The sequence below is a fragment of the Euprymna scolopes genome, chromosome 10 (genome assembly GCF_053919585.1).
Source record: "Euprymna scolopes isolate OS-2025 chromosome 10, ASM5391958v1, whole genome shotgun sequence".
Lineage (NCBI taxonomy): Eukaryota > Metazoa > Mollusca > Cephalopoda > Sepiida > Sepiolidae > Euprymna > Euprymna scolopes.
Genome location: NC_136491.1, coordinates 73,557,229 through 73,579,547, shown reverse-complemented (window position 1 = coordinate 73,579,547; position 22,319 = coordinate 73,557,229).

Genomic DNA, 22,319 nt, shown 5'->3' with positions numbered 1-22,319 from the left:
ATATGATCAGGAAGAAAAATGCGTATTTTACAGCTGCAAAATCAGGCAATCGTCTTCAGACTATTTTCCCCCATATTTCCGCTAAAATTAATGATCAGTGTCTTCTATCAAATATTTATGAGAGATCATTCTAATTAATTTGTAATTAATAATATATTACTTTTTTCCGAATATTCCCCGCTGAATAAGAGATTGATTTATCGTTATGCAAATGAAGTTTGATAAAATCATAAATGGTCGATATCATAACGATATTATAAATGAATCTATAGGATTATATTAAAATAGATTCTATAAAAATGGGGTAAATATTTTATTCTACTAGGTCAGATTCACAAGAAAATGATGTTTTAAATCCAATATTGAAGTTTCATATGAATGGTGCATTATTCGATGTTATTGCCAATTCTAAAAAGATATTTTTATATATTGTCGTAATTCTAACGAGAAACTATTTTAATTCTTCCGAATAAAAAATACATTTCATGATAAAAATGCATTTAATGAATTTTATTGTGCTTTATTCCACAATTGTTCAAAACGTATTTGATTATTGATATTAAAACAACAACAACAAAAATAATAATAAATATAAAATAATAATAATGATAATAATAATGATAATAATAATAATAATAATAATAATAATAATAATAATAATAATAATAATAATAATAATAATAATAATAATAATAATTGCATTTTAATTTTTAATTGTTATTTTATTTTATATTTAATTTTTTTCTGTTACAACAAGATTTTGCTGTTAAAACATTACGTTTTTTTTGGGGGGACGCTAAAATATTTTTAAGGTCGATAAAAATGTTTTGCTATGATATTTAGCCATAAAGTATCATCAGCTGAGATTCAGTTCGGCTATCCTCCTCCTTTACCTCTCACCAATACCCACATTACGTTAAGCCACCTATATGTAAGGTTTGCAGCCATTTAAGATGTAAGCAAGGGAAACGGCCTGATCCTAAAAAATGCCTACTTATAAAATGAATAGGGGAACATAACATTTAGTACCCACTGGAAATTTCGAGAAAAAATTATACTAAATGGTTACTTGTAATATATATATATATATATATATATATATATATATATATATATATATAGAGAGAGAGAGAGAGAGAGAGAGAGAGAGAGATAGATAGATAGATAGATAGATAGATAGATAGATATGTGTGTATAGATATATTACGTGTATACCCTGTCAGTAAACATATAGTTGGGGTCTACGTTTTTATGACGATAGTTCTTGATATATTAAATGGTTTGGATAGAGTTTATCACAAAGGTTTATAATATTAGGAAAGATGTCCTCAAACATCAAACCATTTCTCTCTGATAAGCATACTAAAGTAGTCTCGCTCAAACTTTCTTTCTTGTCATTTCAGACGACGTTAGCGTTTATGGCAGCACTTCGAATAGTATTTCTGATGAATATCGTGCCGATTTTCTCTCGCTAAACTAGAATAAATGACAGAATAAAGGAAAATGTGACTTTTAAAGTATCTAAAACCAAGTTATTCTCTTTTCACCGTCAACGCTCCGATCTCCGTTTTGCCTCAATTAAAATGGATAACGCACTTCTTTAGGAATATGTCTGCTTTAATCAGCTGTTACGATTTGAAATCCATAATTGAAATAAATGATGTACATAAATTCATTAGCCGCATGTCTAAATCTGGAAAGGTTTTACTCAATGCACTCTTTCCTGGTTTATAGAGTAAAAATCGACTTCCCAAGCTTGTATTAAGTGACTTCTATTCTTCCATAATAACCATCAATTTTATGTCCACATAAAAAGAAAGGAAGATCCTGGCAGTGCGGGTAGAAGATGAGTACTTACTGTAAATATTTTACAAGGGAAAACAACTGTCATAAAAAGTATAAAGCAGAAAACAGCTAGCAATGTCTTTTCTGTAAAAGATCATTCATTCATTTCGTATGAATGATTGATTGGTTGGTTGTTTTTGTTTTACGGCATATCAACCCTTTTCAGGTTATTTAATGCCGAACCCAAAACTTTGGAAGAAAATTTTTTTAATAGAATATATTTGTTGTTTTCAAGTCAGTTTCTATTTAACCCATAGCTGGGAGCCTAACAGGTACTACCACTCCGGGTCAGAGGGGACCTGGGAGCAATTAAAGGATTGCTCCACACTGCCCAAAGCCCACAAGCTGGGGCCTCACCACTGGATATAGTTTAAGGTCATATCCAAGACCACCGTATGAATGAGATGATTCCATTGTTGGTATTGGTCATACAAGTAAATGAAAGTGGTTCAGTGAATGAGAGCATATACTGATAACTTGAGTGTGCAAAGTTCGAATCCAGCACGTCCACGGAGACACATTTACTTAGGATGTTGGCAACCTTCATGTAGTCCCTCCTATAAACACGCTATATATTTCTAGAAAGAATACTAACAGAGTTTCTTTCTAAATATCTTCGATCTATAAAGCACGTGATAATAAATAGATGTCTTATTTGAATAAAATTTTATCTATTCTATATATTTTTACAATACGCTTATATTGTTCGTTATCCAGCTGACAATTTTGCCCACCACTCTCTTCAAGTGGCTTTTAGTCTTAGTAGATGATCACTCATTAATATTAAAAAAAACGATAAACGAAGGAGGCAATAATTCTGTAAATGCAAATAACAAAATCACCTGCCTTATATAGCTCAATAAAACAAGGTGGCAATTGTATAGAGCATATAGTAAATAATAATAATAATAATAATAATAATAATAATAATAATAATAATAATAATAAAGAGTCACATTACCTGAAAGTACTTCTTTTAAACTCCTCGACCTAGCGTTCACATGAACAGATACGTTGAGAGCATTGCTAAAGCTGCTGCAAAGAAGGTGGGCTCCCTCTACCGTGCTAGAAAGTTACTAACGCCTGAAAGTATCTTGTACCTCTATACGGCAACCATTCGCCCATGTATGGAGTACCGTTGTCATATTTGGGCTGGCGCATCTGCTACTAACAATTCACTCCTGGACAGGGTTCAAAAGAGAGTCGCCAACTCGATAGGCCCTGAACTATTATCTAAGCTTCAGCATCTGTCTCATCGACGAGATGTTGCATCCCTCTGCCTGTTCTACAAGTATTTTAGTTATGAATGCTTTGACGAACTACAAGCACTTGTACCCCCTCGACGTAAATACTCCCGACAAACAAAGTAGATATCTCTAGGTATAAGAACGCCTTTTACTCCAATAGTTTCTTTCCCAGAACTGCTAGACTTTGGAACTCCTTTCCGAGATTCTGTTTTCCCAACTGTACAGACACGCAGAGGTTCAAGTGTAATGTGAACAGACATCTCGCTGCTTATCTCCCTTCATAATGTCCCTGCAACTTATGTCCCCCGATAGTAGCCCTCTTACTTCAAAGTGGCACTGTGCCTTGTTTGGGGTGAAAATTAAAATATCATGATTAAGCGTATTTTACAACCGGGCAACGCCGGGCAACTCCTGGCAACACCGGGCGTCCAGCTAGTGTTTTATATATCAGCTTGTCAATGTGTTTGTTATAAACTGTTGGCATCTGAATTGAGTGAAAATACCCCCTTTGACAATACTAGTATCATATTCTACGCTGCAGGCATCAAGAGAGACACAGTTTTCATTTTCAAAGAAAAGGATTCGTTTTATTGTACAGATAGTCAGTGCATTCTTATCATGCTTGGAGTTCCCCAGTTGAAATCAAAGATCCTGTGATTGTTCATTATCAACAGCATGCCCACTCTTTGTAGGGACGTGGTAATGTCAGAACGCTCTGACTCCTATCAAAGCCATTCAGACCAGAGAGTTTTAGCATCAAGCAATATAAGCAACTCGATAACGGGATTCTGATCAAAATTCTGTAGGAGTTGTCATCAGAACCCATCATCCTTTTGTCGTCTTTGCCTCCAAAAAATACGTAGTTGGTTCGGGCTGAACGATTATTATTATGATCATTATTGATATTTGTAAAAATAGAAACAATAAGAAAATAATGTTATCTAGGCGAAAGGTATTTTAGGATAACATCATTATGTTAAAATAGTTCCCAAATATGTTAACTTTGTGAAAAAAATGTTAACTAAGAAAAACAACATACGTGAAAGTTGAATCATCCAATTGTGTCTTTGGTCACGTGGAATTAATGACGTCACGAGATAGTTTGAGAGACACCTAGAATTAGTGAAGAGTTGGCAGTCAGAGAGGAGAGTTCACAATCGTTAATCAGAAGGAGAGAAATGGCCCACTGATTGGATTGGCTCCGAGCAGGAGAGATTTTCGGAAAATATCGATAATAGAAATCTAGGACCAGAGTTGTAGTTTTCCAAGGAAGAAACATCCTGAATAAAGTTGCTGAAAAGACCAGAGATTTGTGATTCATTTGGATAGATCTTCTTTGCAGCTTTCCGTCAAACAAGATCGAAAAAGTATGTTTCCCCATTTGTCCATGTTAACGCTCTAAAGAGAACTGTTATACGTCCCTTTTTTTTATATTACATTGTTATATGTCCTCTTCACCCTCTCATCACAAGATAATCAAATATATTGGCACGTAAATAGATATATATATACACCAGAAGATAATATATACTCATAAATCTATACAGTCCCACCATATTGCAAATTAATTGAGTGAAGGCAATAATGTGGCTATTATGGTATTCCTCTGTCTGTTTCGGCTTAAACATTCACAATTTCGCAAACAATTTTGTGTTTTCAAAGGAAAGCACTGCAATCCTGTAGGTAAACTAAACAGCTGTTACCTTCTCTTCCTACCCCACCTCCTCCTCAACAACAACAATAACAATCTCAGCCACCGATCAGTAAAACATATTTTACTTCACAACGAACGTGCATATAGTTCAATTTAAAGTCATTGATTCTTTTAACATTCACTCAATTAGAAAACAATTTTAACACATAAAAATCGACTTCAGAAAAAAAGAGCTAATACTATTACCGACTTGTAAACTATTTAGTCAGAATACCAAATTTAAACATTACCAGGTTTATAGAAACCTGGCCTTGTTGATATAAACGAAAGTCATTTTCTGATTTATCGTTTCAATATTATCATAAATCGTTTGGAACATTTATTACAACAGCAAACTAAAGATAAATAGTGAAGAAAAAAAGAAATAAAGAAATGTTACCAAAAGCATAAGCTCATTTTCTACGTTACCTCCATATCGACCCTGGAAAATCGCTCAATCGAAAATGTAAAAAAAAATACTGATAGAAACACACCCAATAGATGTCACCAATTGTGTTAAAATCTAATGTTATCTCGGTATTTTGTTTTATTTTGTATTTTTGAACGATTATCGAGGCTCCAAACGCGCGGAAATGACACCGTCATCTGTATTGTTCTTAGTCGACCTATACTACTTTTTGTTTTTAAATAGAAAACACTTTAAAATAAGTTAAAACACAGAATATTTATCCTAGTACGAAGAAGAGTAATTTTGCACACCTTTAATAACATTTATTTTTGGTATATTTATTTTGTCACCTCTTTTTTTTTTTTTGTTTTGTTAACTGTTGTAATAAATCCGAATCATTTCAAGTTTGCCAGTCTATCACGCTTAAATTTTTAATTTGTGTCGGTTTGTCATCTTACTCTTATGATACCAGATCAGGTTGTCTAAAAACAGCGGCTTTCTGGCCTAAAATGCACCAAACATTGATGATATTGTTTTGTGGTTTTCATTTTTTCTTTACAAAACTCAGTCATGCTCTGCAAAATCAAAAACGAAAACTAATAACTTTTCACTACAAAACAACTAAACCAAAAACCATGATACAATATTTGAAGGTAGAAAGAACATGAAGCATGAATATTTTTTTTCCCAAAATTACTGGATTCAACATTATATGAATCGTAAAGGGTTGATATGCCGTAAAACAAAACAACCAAACACATTATGAATAAATATTTGAAGCACTGATACAACTACGTCCTTAACTCCTTCTCTATTTATTTATTAGTATTAATATATGTCCTCGGATAACATGACAAACAAACCAACATCATGACCAACAGACGCACAGATTTATTAAATGTATAAATAGGGTGTTTCACTCTCTATTGGTATATACGTGTTTTTTTACTCTCTCTCTATTTCTCTATCCATCTATCCATCTATTTATCTATCTATATCTATTTGTATTTTTCTTCATACTGCCAGTATTCAACCACCTCATTGTATGTAATGAGTTAAAAATAAATATATCTGTGATTTTAAGGCAATAATAATTGAAATTATTTTTTCTATATGCAATATTTTAAAAAGTGAAACGCATTTACAATGAAGTAAGGAATATATTATGCGTAGGTTTTATTAACAAATATCCAGTACATGAACAAGAAAAATCAAGATAAAAATTTAAAACATCCAAATATAGAGAAATTAAAAGATGGCAAATTATGCCCTCGCGAAGCGAATACGCCTATTAGATTAGATAGACAAAAGTAGTGGAAAACATTTTGTTTCTTGACGCTTTTGCGCTTGCGCAATATATATATATATATATATATATATATATATATATATATATATATATATATATATATATATATATATATATACAACGAAATCCCGTGATACGGTATTAATATGTTCCGGAGTTGGGATGGTAAGGTAAAATCGCCGTATGGCAGAGCCTAAGCCAAATTTTATACAGTACATATTAAAAATGTGTAACAAAATACAATAAATTTTATAATACACATGTATATGATGTATATGAGCAAATAATATTATAAATAGCATCATAAAGCGGGGAAAACACCGTAACCAGGGGCCGGAAAAAAAACATCGTATTCCACATTGAAACCTGAAAAACTGTATTCCGAGGTCGCCGAATCCCGGGGTTCTACTGTATATATATATATATATATATATATATATATATATATATATATATATATATATATATATATATATATATATATATATTAATATGTATTATATATATATATATTATGTCATAATATCTCTACCAAATTGCTCATTTTTTTATTTATTTACAGTTGACAATTCATTTGAAAGTATCTGAACGAAACTTTAATCGAAGTCATGAAACATTAACCATTACATGTTAGTTGAGAGAACTACAAACATTCAAAAAGGCAGAGATTAAAAAAAGACAACGTACAAAAGTTAAAACCATACATGTAGAATTTACTTTGCAAAACAGTACAGAACGTCTTGCATCTGTTATATTTACAACTATATGTTTTATTCTCATTGAAAAACGAATCTATTTCTATTTCTACATAAGGCCTTCAATATAATAATCTGAAAATGGCTGATATTCCGTAACACAAAAATATAGAAAAAAAAAAACTGTCATCTTGCAATTTCAAATATCAATTTCAAAGTCTTGAATCGATTGGTCTCACTGAACGCGCTTTATAAAATAATTGCATCTTGCAAATATCTTCGTATTGGAATGTATTCCTATCCTGGTTTGTTATTTAATGCTGTAAATGTAAAGTCTCTTTAAATTTATACAATGATGTGTATAATCCCGTACGTTATCTTTGCTTAATTATTTATGAACCATTTTTATTATCTATTCGTTTTGTCTCTTCCCGGAATGACATAGAATTGCGTTCATATCGCTGTCATCAATCTGGCATAGCAGGGTTCATTTAAACGCATCTTAAATGAATTCCATTTCCCATCTAACATTGCTTATGGTTTTCAATAAATTTCTATCAATCACAATAAGTGTCATAAATTTAAGTGCCTTTCCCGAGAGCAAAGTTTGACTCGTGGCCAGTTTCTAACGTGACGAAATCCATTTTTGCAAATAACAAAGCATTGGATTGGGTCTGAGATAAAAATTGCTCCAGGATAGAAGATTTTCCATTTACTTCTCAGAGGAGTGTAGCTAACACTGATATTACACATTAAGTTCAGTACGAAATCATTGCTTTTAATGATCAAATAGCTATTTATATAACAGGGATATAGACGGAGAGTTGCATTTCTGATATTTTTTACATGAGGATTGAGTATTCGTATCATTTCGATTCTTCGGATTACAGTTCTAACCTTGAATGTTAAGTTCACAACGTTTCTGTCGATGTAACTACCGTACAGATTCTCGAGTTCAACATAGAGGTTCCTGAGATTGACATAAATATTCCCGAGTTCAACAAAATACGCCTGAAGAGGCTCTACGGTAACGTCGATTAAAACGTTGTGCAAATAACATTCAAGATGAGAATAGCTGTCTGAAGAATCGAAATAATTCGAGGTACACAGAGTTTAAGGCGAATAAATATAATCATAGTGCCAGAGAGAGAGAGAGAGAGAGAGAGAGAGAGAGATACAGACAGAGAGGGAGAGAGAGAGAAAGAAAGATAAAGAGAGAGAGAAAGAAATATACATCAAATGATATATTCAGACATAGATAAAGAAATAAAGAAATATAAAGACATAGAGATAGTCAAAGAGTATGGGAGTAAGGAGAGAAAAGAGAAAAGCAGATATATCGAAATTTATATATATATATATATAAAATATATTTTAGTCATCGACATACAGTCCTGTTTCGTTGTTTCACAACTCATCAGTGCCGCTAGACTAACACCTATTGAAAGCCGAGGATCGAACCTAGAACCGTCGTGATGACAGTCGGCAGTTCTACCCGCTGACTATGGAAGCGGTGGCCGCAATTAATCTGTCCGAATGTTTATTTAAATAAACATTCGTCCGCCACTCGTAAAGTGCTCAAACGTATGTTTGTAAACAAATCGCGAGCTTCGCATTCTTTCAGCTAAATTAAGTAGCGAGTGAGATTATTTACGATAGTGCTCAACCCAAGAGGGGGGCTTATATATATATATATATATATATATATATATATATATATATATATATATATATATATATATATATATGAGCAACCAGTTAATAAAACATGTTAAAAACACTTTGAAATGGGTTAAAAACATATTTAATCTTAAAAGGAAACACTAGATTAGTGGATAGTCCTTAATCCGCGGAGTTTTGATGAAATACTTTCCTTCTCATCAGAGGGTAGGAATTAGCAAAATGCGGGATTGGATTTTTGCATACAAAAGTATTCGATGAAGCAACGAGTAAGTCAAAGATCTTACTTGAAAACAAAAAAAGTGAAGACTTACTCGTTGTTTTATCAAATACTTTTGCATGCAAAATCCGATCCCGCATTTTGCTAATTCCTACCCTCTGATGAGAAGGAAAGTTTTTCTTCGAAACTGCGCTGATTAAGGACTATCCACTAATCTAGTGTTTCCTTTTCAAAATTAAATATGTTTTTAACTCATTTCAAAGTGTTTTAACATGTTTTATTAACTGTTGGCTCGTATTATAAGCTCTATCTCCTATTTGGTTTTATCGAGCTTTTACATCTGGCTGAGATAACTTTATAAATATTAATTCTGTAATATTTATAATACACTTTAATTTTACCATCATTGATCATTTTGGTAAATTTAATTGTAATTTTTATTTTATTTTATATATATATATATATATATATATATATATATATATATATATATATATATATATATATATATATATATATATAAATGGAAGGGGGCAACTATCCTTGTAAAACTGATCCGATCACTGGAAATTTACGTCATGCCAGGGTTACAAGGAAACAAGATCTGTTTAACAGTCAGACTGACGATAATGAATGAATGGTTTTTACAAAAGGAATTAGAAAACTTGAAAAAATGCATTGAAAAATAGAAGACCGAAGAACATGATTTGTATTTAAAATTATTCAATATTTAATTTAAAAAAAAAAAGAATTAATGAATGTTGTTTCTTCGTTAGAAAAAAACTTGTCCTTGTTTTACGGTTTTAAAGACTAGAATTCGTTTTTCGATTCGAAACTAAATATTACTCAATATTGACAAACAAGGATTAGGTATATAAAATTAAGTATGTTTAAAACAGAAAACAATTACATGCTGCAAAAGAACTGAATCGTGAATTTAGGGAATAAACAGACAAATTAAAACAGGAGATAATTAATTTTTAAAAATGAAATGTAACGATAAATGATTTTTTATGAAATCAAACTATTATAAATAATTTTTTAATGATATCGAACGAAGAATATTTTTTTAAATGAAATCGGATGATGAATAATTTTTAAAAACATAAATAATGATAATACAACAACTTTCTGATAGAAATGATAAGTATATATTATTTAATATATATATATATGATAGAAATAATAAGTATATATTATTTAATATATATATGATAGAAATAATAAGTATATATTATTTAATATATATATGATAGAAATTATAAGTATATATTATTTAATATATATATGATAGAAATAATATATATATATTATTTAATATATATATATTATTTAATATATATATATTATTTAATATATATATATGATAGAAATAATAAATATGTATTATTTATATATATATATGATAGAAATAATAAGTATGTATTATTTAATTTGAATTCATTATTGAGATGAATATTATTTATTAATTTATTTATTGCGGACAATTAAAAAAAATCCAACCTTGATCGCCCTTCGGGGCTCCTGGCGCAGTGGATAGAGACGTTGAATCTCTACGGTTCCAGGTGAGAATTGTCTGAAGATAGCGGTTTCAATCCTACCCAAAGCCATCCAGAGGCTTACTTGGCCAAAACGTGGTGAGACAACAACAACTATGGAAAGCAGTAATTGCTGAGGATGCAGTTAGGAGATTCGGAGTTCCTGTCCCGTCGCGGTTACCACCTGATGAAGGCCAGAGGTATAGTTGGCCGAAACGTCGTGAAACAACAACTAAAAAAGACGAGGATAATAGTCCGCAATAAAATAAAATTAAGAAATAATAAGCTTGTAGCAATCGTTTAATACACACTAAAGCAAAATATAGAAATAAGTTTTCACGGAACTCAATGAATAAAAAAAATAATAAATTAAAGACTTTACGCTACAAAAAATATTTATTAGGATATTAGACCAAAAATGTAAAAATTTTTCTTTAACAAGTTTTAAAATTAAAACAAGGATAATTTTAATTTTCATCTTAATGACTAAAAATAAAATTTGTAGGTCATTCTTATAAAATATACAGTTTAAAAGGCGTAATATTATCAAGAAAAAAAATTGTAAAATATGTTATCTAAATATATAAAGTAGTAGTGTTTGTGTGTCTGTGTGTGTTTGTGTGTGTGTCTGTGCGTGTGTGTTTGTGTGTGTGAGAGTGTGTGTTTTTGTGTGTGTTTGTGTGTGTATGTGTGTGTATGTGTTTGTATGTAAAACTCTCCTACATCCCACACCACTGGCTTGATGATGGTCCCCCACCTAAGATGGAACGCATCATTTTCGAAAGTAAAGATCAAAGGTCGCGGTAATAACCTACAGATATATACTCTCCTACAGCCCACACTACTTGACTGATTATGACAAAGTCTAATATAATGATGGTCTCCGACCTTGAAATAGAGCACATCATTTTTGAAAGTAAAGTCTAACGGTTAAGGTCACATTGTAATTCTTTGTAATGTTTAAATTTTATGTGCAACAAGGTAAGTGTCAACCTTGAAATAACCTATGTGCTTTACAGTACACGGTTGGATTTAAGTGACTTCCGGAAGTGATTTAAACATTTGAAACACCTTATGCAATAGTTGCTCTCACAAAAGCATACAAAAAAGTACAGCAAAGTCTCACGCTAAAGGGCGTATATTTTTAGTAATATATATATATATATATATATATATATATATATACATATGTATATATATGTATATATATATGTGTATAAATGTATATATATGTATATATATATATATATATATATATATATGTACATATTATTTCTATGTGAAACTGGAATAGGGCCGACCACTTCCCTAGATGAGTTCATAATTAATGGATACTCCAATTTAACAGCTAAATCTGACTCCCAAGATCGCCATGGGCATGGAATATGTGCCTACATTAAGGATGGCTTCCCATGTGGCAGGGATATCTCTAGAGAATATCCTAATTTACCCTATATGTGCTTCAGGGTTGCACTTGCTAACACCACTGTATTTATATTTGCCCTCTATAGGCCCCACAACAGCGGAGTTACTATCTTTAAGAGCATATCTGAGAAAATAGATCACATACTGTCTTCACATCCCTCGGCTAACATCCACATCTGTGGTGACTTCAACGTCCATAACGTGGAATGGCTGACCCATTCAAATAAGACAGATGATGAGGGGAGGGTTTGTCATGATTTTGCCATTGCTTATGACCTCACTCAGATTGTTCGCGAACCCACCCGTGTGCCCGATACACCCAATCAATATGCAAGCCTCTTAGACCTTTTTCTTTCAACTTCCCCTGAGCTATGTTCATGTACCGTTCATTCTCCTTTAGGATCCTCCGACCACTCCGTCGTATCAGTTAAGATAAAAACAAAATGTAAGAAGCCATCAGACGTACCCCTCTACCGTACTGTATACCGATTCTCTATGGCTGACTGGGATAGCTTCCGTACATTCATATCTGATTTACCTCTGCACTCCATGTTTAAAAAGGAAGTGTCCTCTATAGTATCAGATCTGACCGAATGGTTAATTGTAGGCATAGACCAATTCATACCATCTAAAAAATTCCAACAAAAACCTAACAGCCAGCCATGGTTCTCCCCAGAATGTGCTGCTGCTATCGCGCACAGAAATCACTTTTTCCATAACTACCAACGTAATAGATGCACTGAGACTAAAGCTGCTTTCAGGACTGCCAGCAACCACTGTAAAAGAGTAATAAAAAAATGCAAGAGAGCTATATGCCCAGTCTGTTAAATCCAAGGTAGCTGATCAGCGGCTTCGTTCCCACCAGTTTTGGCAAATAACAAATAGGATCTTGAACAGAAGTGTGCGTTCTATCCCAACCATTATCAATGGACCAGAGGTTATCTCGTCAGCGTCAGACAAGGCCTAACTATTTGCAAAGAACTTTGCAGCTAATTCTACCCTATGCGACGAAGGCCATCAACTCCCCATATTTCCTCCTATAACACAGAACAAGCTAGGTAACATACAAATATCCGTGCATGAGGTCGCCAAGCTAATAAAAAACCTAGATTCCAGTAAAGCAACTGGCCCTGATGGCATCCCAATTATAGTGTTAAAAAAGCTTCAACCAGAACTTTCTCCCATACTTACGAAACTATTTAAGCGCTGCCTTAAGGAGAAGTGCTTTCCGACCCCCTGGAAGACCTCCTCAGTTTGCCCTGTATTTAAGAATTCAGGTGATAAGTCATCTCCCTCTCAATACAGACCAATAAGTCTTCTCTGTGTTATGAGTAAGTTACTGGAATCAATATTAAATAGAGAAATAGTCAACTACCTCAGCAGGAATAACCTTCTTAGTGACACACAATATGGTTTCCGCTCTGCAAGATCTACCGCAGATGTGCTGACGGTTATATCCCACAGGATTAGTGAATCTCTTGACAAAGGCTTCCTTTCTAGGGCAATTGCTCTCGACATATCAAAGGCCTTTAACAAAGTATGGCATAAGGGTCTACTTCACAAGATTTCCAGCTACGGTATAACTGGAAATGTTTTCTCAATCATTAAATCATTTCTCTCTGATAGGCTCATAAGAGTAGTGGTAGATGGACAAAAATCGGAGGCCTGCAATATAAATGCTGGAGTCCCTCAGGGGTCAATCCTGGGCCCAACTCTCTTCCTGATCTACATCAATGACCTCCCTAAACACATACTTAAATCATTCGTTGACATCTATGCTGATGACACGACCATCTACGGCAACACCTCAAAGGCTGTAAATGACGAAGTTCTCTCGGATTCTCTCTCCTCTGATCTCGAGCGCGTGGTTCAGTGGGGGAAGATGTGGCTAGTTACCTTTAATGCGTCCAAAACCAAACTCCTATCCTTACATCATCAACGCTCTGATCCCCAGCTGGCATCAATTGTGATGGATGGCTCTCGTCTGGGTGAGGCCCCGTGTTTTGACAAGCTTCTGGGTTTGACCTTTACTCCTGATCTGAAATGGAACACGTACATCAAGTCTGTTGCCAAGGTCGCAGGAAATATGGTGGGATCCTTCTACCGCTCCAGAAGATATCTCACTACTGATGCAATTCTCTATCTATATAAAAGCCAAGTACGGCCAAGGATGGAATACTGTTGCCATATCTGGGCAGGAGCTGCCAAAAACAGCCTATCATGCCTTGACAGAGTACAAAATAGACTTCGTGGTTTAGTGGGGGATGCCCTTTTCTCTACCCTGCAACCCCTCTCCCACAGAAGAGACGTTGCGAGCCTATCCTTGTTTTATCGTTATTTTCATGGCAGGTGCTCGTCTGAACTCCAATCCCTGGTCCCCCCTCGCCAATCTTTCACGAAAAACACCCGTCTAGCTGAATCCACTGTGAAAAATTTCCCCCACTCTATATCTGTGCCTAAATCAAAACGCGGATTTCATGAGCAAAGCTTCTTTCTTAGAACTGCACGCCTGTGGAACTCTGTTCCGTCTGCCTGCTTCCCTCCGGACTACAACTTGGATGTCTTCAAGTCTAATGTTAACAAATTCCTAATGAACCGCCCCCCTAATTAAACACTTCATAAAATCTCCTCACTAACGTGATGTACTTACAATAACCCTTATCCCTGAGTGGCTTCCGGGCCTTGATAAGTGGTGATCACTGTGTAAAAAAAAAAAAAAAAAAAAAAAAAAAACATATAGGGTAAACTAGGATAATTGTACCCGCGGGGGAATTCCACCTCCTTTATATATATATAATAGGAAATAACTGCTATCAGGAGGGCTGTTTCATCCCTAATTTGAGTTGTCCATTTTATAGAGTTGCTTCCCTTGAATAGCTTTTCCTTTCCAGAAGGCATTTTGGTGGAAACTGTGCCTGATTCAAGCTTGAAAATCTCATCCTACTCCATCCATCAAGTAAGTACATCTTTCGCACTTTTTATGATGAGATCATAGAGTCAATATCTTGCTTTCTTACTCTGACACAGGTTATATTAATTTGTTACCCTTCGCTTTCAAACACTCAATCTTTCTATTTCTATTTTAGTCAACAGGTGGGTTTTATCATCTATGCCTCTTGGGGTAATTCCACCTCCTAGGGGGGGGATTTCCCAACAGTCATTCTGTGGAGTTCTGAATGATTATGCTAGCAAAAGCAGTTGCCAGGAGATATGGAGAGAGTCTGACATCTGCTGAATTTATTCAGAGGATGGCACAAGAAGAGGAAGAAAGGCAGCCTAAAAGAGCAAAACTCAGGCCCGCTAAAAAGAGGGAGGGAAAGGGAAGAGGGAATGGAAAAGGGAAGGGAAAAGGAAACGGAAACGGAAAGGGGAAGAAATGAAGAGTGGAAATATCTGCTGATGACGAGTCCGAGCTAGAGTCCAATTGTGACACTGAAAGTGATGAAGATTGGCAGCCAAAATGGTCAGCCCGAGTTAGCAACAACGATGATGATGAAACTTCCTCAGGAAGAAAGCAGAAAGTAAAGAGAAATGGAAAGGGACTGAAAGAACATGACGATTCACAAATCGGAGAGTGATGAGGACTGGTCAAACCAGTCACCCCATGATGATGATGATAACAATGATGAACAAACTCTGTCAACCCGGTCAAGAAACCTCTTCGAAAACTTTTCAGTCAAACAATAGGCTAAGCTACCTTGTGTGGGTGTAGAGCTGACTTTGTTCATGTTAGCTGCCTTTGAAAAGACACTGTAGGTCATTATTATATTGTTGCTTAAACTTTTGATGTTCAAAGGAGGCAAAGGGAATGGAAGGAAGATGGGGGTGGAATTGACCCATTTCTCGTAAATATTGAAATTGATTTAAAACACGTTTTTTCACTGGCTCTGTTACATGAGTTCAATTTATTTATTTTTTTTTACATATAAAACTGTTTTGACTTATACATGTGTGTGTTAAGTTTTCTTTCAGTAAAAACTATTATTTTGTATTTGGCAGCCATTTTTGTAAAGTTGGGAGTGAAATTACGCCGCTTCACTCAATGTATATATATATATGTATATATGTATATATATGTATATATGTATATATATATGTATATATGTATATATATGCATATGTATATGTATATAAATGTATATACATGTGTATACGTATATATGTATATATGTGTATATATGTATACATATGTATATATATATGTATATTTATGTATATATATGTATAAATATGTATGTATATGTATGCATATATATGTAAATATGTATGTAAATATGTATATATATGTATATATATATGTGTAGATATATGTTTATATATGCATATATATGCATATATGTATGTGTATATATATATGTTTATATATATATGTGAGTAATGCATATATATGTATCTATATGTGTATATGTATATATATGTGTATATATGTGTATATATATATGCATATATATATTATGTATATATATGTATATATGTATATATATGCATAAATATATGTATATATATATGTATATGTATGTGCTTATGTATATATGTATATACATATACGTATATTTATGTATATGTATATACATTGTATGTAGGGGTGCGCACGTGTGTATTTATGATATTAAATAAATGTTTACTATTGGGATTCTTTGTAGTTGCTTCATTTTGTACGTGTAACATTATGTCAAATTTTTTATGACCTATTTGCGTTAAAGATTATAGTTGGATTTCAATGACCTTTACCAGGTAGTTAAAAAAGTTTTTAACACCTTAAGCAATAGTCGCTCTTACTACATCCACTTATTGCAAGGGTGCCCATGAAAACAAAGCGCGGGTACATTTGCTGGTTTCATATAATTTTCAAACGATGGCATTTTTAACTTAAAAGAAAATTCATGTGTGAGTTAGGAATTAAATGCACTTTTAGCGAATATAAAGCTTTACAATATTTCCCCGGTAAATGCGCGTGACTACATGTAAAATAACCCTTTATATTTTGAAAAGTTAGGCATTCAAGTTTCGTTCGGTTTTATAAATCCTTAGGCAATTTCTTTGAAAAATGAACAGAAATAGAACAGAAAATGGCTATCGTTCGTTATTCTGTGGCCGTTCTACTTTAATTCTCTGACGTTAACAGGCTTTCTATTTATGTTAGCCGTGGGCGAACGGACAGTGGGAGGAGTAGTGTGTCATGGAAAAAATGTTGGTGCAGCGAGAGGGAAACCAAAAGGGGCCATGGCGAAAAGGTGAGATGTAAACAGATAGAAAATGGGAGACAGACAGATTGATAGAAACTAATATGTACAGATGTAATAGGAGAAAACGAGATAGGTAGAGAGAAGAAAGTAAAGGAGAATCGACAAAGAGCGATAACAGACAGACAGATAAGATTAGGGGTAGCAATACAGTTAAACTGAGAGTAGAAAAATCATGCGGAGGATGATAAAGTAAAGTAGTTAGACGGATGGTGCGGAAGTCAGAGAAAGACAGATACGCGAAGAAAAACCGAAGCAGAGAGACACCGGGAGGAGAAGAAAGTTGAAGCGATATAGTCGAGCACATCGCACGAAGGTGAGACAAACCCGCAATTGAATAGAAATTGAAATAGACAGATTTTGATAAAGGAATGAGGTACGGAGTCACAAGCCATGGGATATGAAGAAAGGGGGGAGTTAATTATTAATTAATAGATTTTATACTTCCAGTTTCTAGCTTAGTAATAAGAGTACTCAAAGAAGGTGTTGATAAAACTAACTTATTTAAACAGTTAAATAAAGCATGTGTTCATTATCCTGGTGCTTTTAAATCGTATAAAACTAATTAATGCACTGACAACGGACGAAGCTGCAGAAGGAAATAGGACGGATGGAAAAACCAAATTAGGGGAATTGAGATAAAAAGACATAATAAGACTGCCAGAGGGAAAGAAAGACTGCCTTAAAAAGAAGCAAAAATCGAAATAAATTGATCGGGAAGCGCGTTGATATGCTGTTATAATATTTTTGGGTTATAATGGGATATGATCCCGCATAGTCGGGAGATTCTATTTATAAACGATTCTGCTAGGAACTGACGAATCGAATTAATTCACGTTCTTCTACCAACCAATCAGAAACCAGAATTGCTCCATAAATATTAAACCTTTCTGTAGCAATTTCGCATATGTTTTCTCCGTCTCAATACGGGAAGAATCTTTTGCTCTGTGGATTCCAACTCCAGTTCTGTCTACTACAAACCAATCACCTCCTAGGACTTGTGTAGAACAACGAACCATCGGAAACTGTTCTGTCTACTGCAAACTAGTCACCACTCATGACTTGTGTAGAACAACCGAACCATCGGAAACTGTTCTGAAACTAAACACGGCTTACACTTCTAGATATACCGTAAAACTAAAACAACCAAACGAAACTAAATTTAAATATATAAAGAGCACTCGAAATTCGAAAAGCGGTCTACCGATTGTAAATTGAATGATTTCCGTCGGAAGTACAGAATGTTTTCATGTCGCTTCTCCTCATTCTTTTCCATTACTCTTAATATTGATTAACAAGACGAGCCTGCAGGCCATATTTATGCAAATATTAGACAAAAGGTCATCAGTCACGTAAATACTTGGGGAAAACTTTTAAACACTAGACAAGGAAGTCACTAGTTTGAAGTAATGGACATATTGAACAACTATTTATGCTAGATTTTAGTGGAGTTTAAAGGTCAGTTCGTTTTCTTTTTAATCGAATTGAATCATTTTCATTCCAATGGTTTATACATCTTGTAAAATATATTTACTTATCGATGTTACATTTTTATTTTAATATATTTGTATTCATATTTTATTAATAGGGCTAGGACAAAAGCATATACTTTTCATTGTTTTGACTCTCTAGTATATATCCGACACAGTTAGACAAAGTTAATCAAACGAGAACCACATCACTCTATATAAAAGCATATAAGATATCAGCGGTTACACACTCGAGAGTCAAAACAATGAAAAGAATATGCTGTTGTCCTAGCCCTAGTTATTAGATATATTCGGTTAAGTGTCTATCAAACAAATCAATAAATCTATGCATTATATATTCATCTAGTATATAGGAAATTTATTACTGTGAGTCCAGAATGAGTTTACAAATTGTTTCAGCTAGAGGAAAATCCTCAAAGAGGAAAAATACAACTAGCATCGTCAGAATTCACAGATGGACTAAGTTATAAAATCAAATAAGAATGAAAAAATCGTAGATGAAGGGGAGTTAGAAAGGAAGGGGGAGTGGTAGGGAGAGGACGTTGGAATTTAAAGTAGTAGGAGTGTATACAATAAGAGAGGGGTTTATAGTTAAATATTAATTATGTGTAAATTCTTATATACGTTTTTTTTTTTTAGTTTATAACGGTTTAAAATTAAAAGACGCTTCTCTTATTTATAACGGCATAAGTAACAGTTAATTTAAAGGATCACCATGGCAACAGGTTGAAGAGTTAATGTTAGTGAAGGAACTGGTTGAAAATGGGGTTTAAAGTGATTTAGCCGGGCGGGGAGAGATTGAAAGATATTTATTGTTTATAAAATGGAAAGAAAATGTCCATTTTATAAATTTCCTATATACTGCTCTGACTACACATTGAGCACTCTAGTCCGTTTTTTTCACCACTGGTAAATACATATATATATATATATATATATATATATATATATATATATATATATATATATATATATATATATATATATATATTGTAAGTTATAAAAATATATAAGGCAATTAAGCTACACAGAATATTCCGCATTTCATCCACGCTAGGATTCGTCAAGCTTATGCGCAGAGTTGTGGTTATCTCGCGTTTTTATATACGCATATTCTATTGAGTTTTTAGTTAGCCGATCAGCTTCCTAGTTTTCACCGCGCCCCTCCTAATCAGATAATGGACAGGTACTTACACTACAAAGGCCTAGCTCATCTAAGGTTCAACCCTTCCTTTGTGTGTGCTTTTTTAACGGGAAGTTTTATATATCTAGTGATCTGACCTATTTTAAACCTTGGTGTAGTTAAATATGATTTTTTCTATATTTTTTTAAATATTATGTTAGTTTATATATATATATATGTATATATGTATATATATATGATAATTTATGTATATGCATGCTTATTTTATTTATTTATTTATTTATTATGCATGTTTATTTTGTTTATTTATTTTCTGTTGTTATTGTTAATTTTAAAATTATTTTGTATCGCTATCTTAAAGTAAAGTTTATCCTCTGTACACAGTTGTTCGCTATTTTTTTCCTACAGTTTAATAGATGTTGGGGTTCTTTAAAGTATAGGGTAGCATATTTTTCATGAAGGCATAATCTACATGGATCGTCTAGGTACATATATATATATATATATATATATAATGTATTTTATCTATATTTTGTAATTAGGAAAGTATTATTTTCCACTGAAAAGCCATGTATTTTTCAGCTGTCCGGTTTTTGAATTTCCTAAATAGCTACATGGTAGGCAGTTGATGATTCTCTCTTCTATTTTATAAATTTTTGTTAAGGTTTCTTTTTTACCCTTATATACTTGAATTCTCTTTTCTAAATGTAAACTTCTTAGAAATCGGTTTATGCTAGTCCTAAGTCTATTTCTATTTAAGCATTTTAGTTAATGTTTTTCCGTATATAGTTAGAATTCTCTTTACTTATCGATGCTACATTTTTATTTTAATATATTTGTATTCATATTTTATTAATAGGGCTAGGACAAAAGCATATACTTTTCATTGGTTTAACTCTCCAGTATATATCCGACACAGTTAGACGCAGTTAAGATATTTAAGAATAAAATTATGCAAGTGTTAAGTCTGCTATATGTTAAATTTGTTTTTTTTTCTGGGAATTTGAATTGCATTCTTTATTTTTACTTTTTTATTATTAAAATCTTCTTTAGACCATATATATATATATATATATATATATATATATATATATATATTAGTGATAGCAACAATTTAAAGTATTCGACTATCTTACAGAGATACATTTAATTTTAGTAGTAGGGTAGTTAATAAGATTACAGAATGTGTCGCCCACTATATAAAGAGAGTATATATATATATATATATATATATATATATATATATATATATATATTCCCCGATGATGAACGTGTCTAATGAGCTGTGTTGGCGGTGAAACACCTGTATGTAAGCAATTTTATTTTATAGATAAATAAATAAAGTTATAATGAACCTCACCTGAAATTTTGCCTCACTTAAATATTTTTGTTTTTATTATCGATTTCTTGCGATGAATAAAACTAATCTATGTGTCTTGTGGTGACGCTTATAAAATAAATGCGTTAGATCTTATACCCAGTGTACAGGAGAATCATATATATATATATATATATATATATAGAGAGAGAGAGAGAGAGAGAGAGACAGACAGACAGACAGACAGACAGACAGACAGACAGACAGAGACAGAAACAGAGAGAGAGTGACCTTTTATATATTATTACAATAATATAATTATATTCAAACGCAAAAAAAAAAATGTTAAATATTTTAAAGGCAAATGTGTTTACAATGAAATATAGACCAGGCTATATTCATAAAGATTTTAAACAAACAACAGCAAAAATCGAACTAAAATTCCGAAAAACTAGAACTAGACATTTTCCAATTTTGATCAATAGCAGTTGATCTTTACGAAACCACTTAAGATTAAACATTTCCTTTTGGAATATTGATTAATGTATTCATTAAATTCTTTATTAATTGTTACTTATATGAAAATACAAAGTGTATAGCAGTTCAAGTGTCGTTAACATCTGAAACATTTGTTTGTTTAAATTTTTTCCCTGTGAGACAAACATTTTCTGTTCTGTTTTAAAGCTTACTTTGGAGTGAAAGGAGACGAGAAATTGATCCGAAAGTTAAGTTACTTTTACCTCTAAAAGAATAATCAACTAAATTATCGTCTGCTAAGTTTTCTTTTGAAAATTAAACAGAATTTGCCGATTCTAATCATGATGATTTCAGTAAGGTTTTTATACGGCAAATTTTAGCAAAAATATTTATTTTACTTTAAAGCTTTTTTTCAGAGGAAGATAAACTATTTTTATGACTATGAATTTCTCTTTATTTGTAATATATTTTTCTATATTTTTTAATTGAATTCTGAAACCATATTTTAATTGTAACGACTTATTCCAATCGCTCCAAAATAAAAAAAAAGTTAACATGTAAACTTTTATACTTAAGTGATTTATTC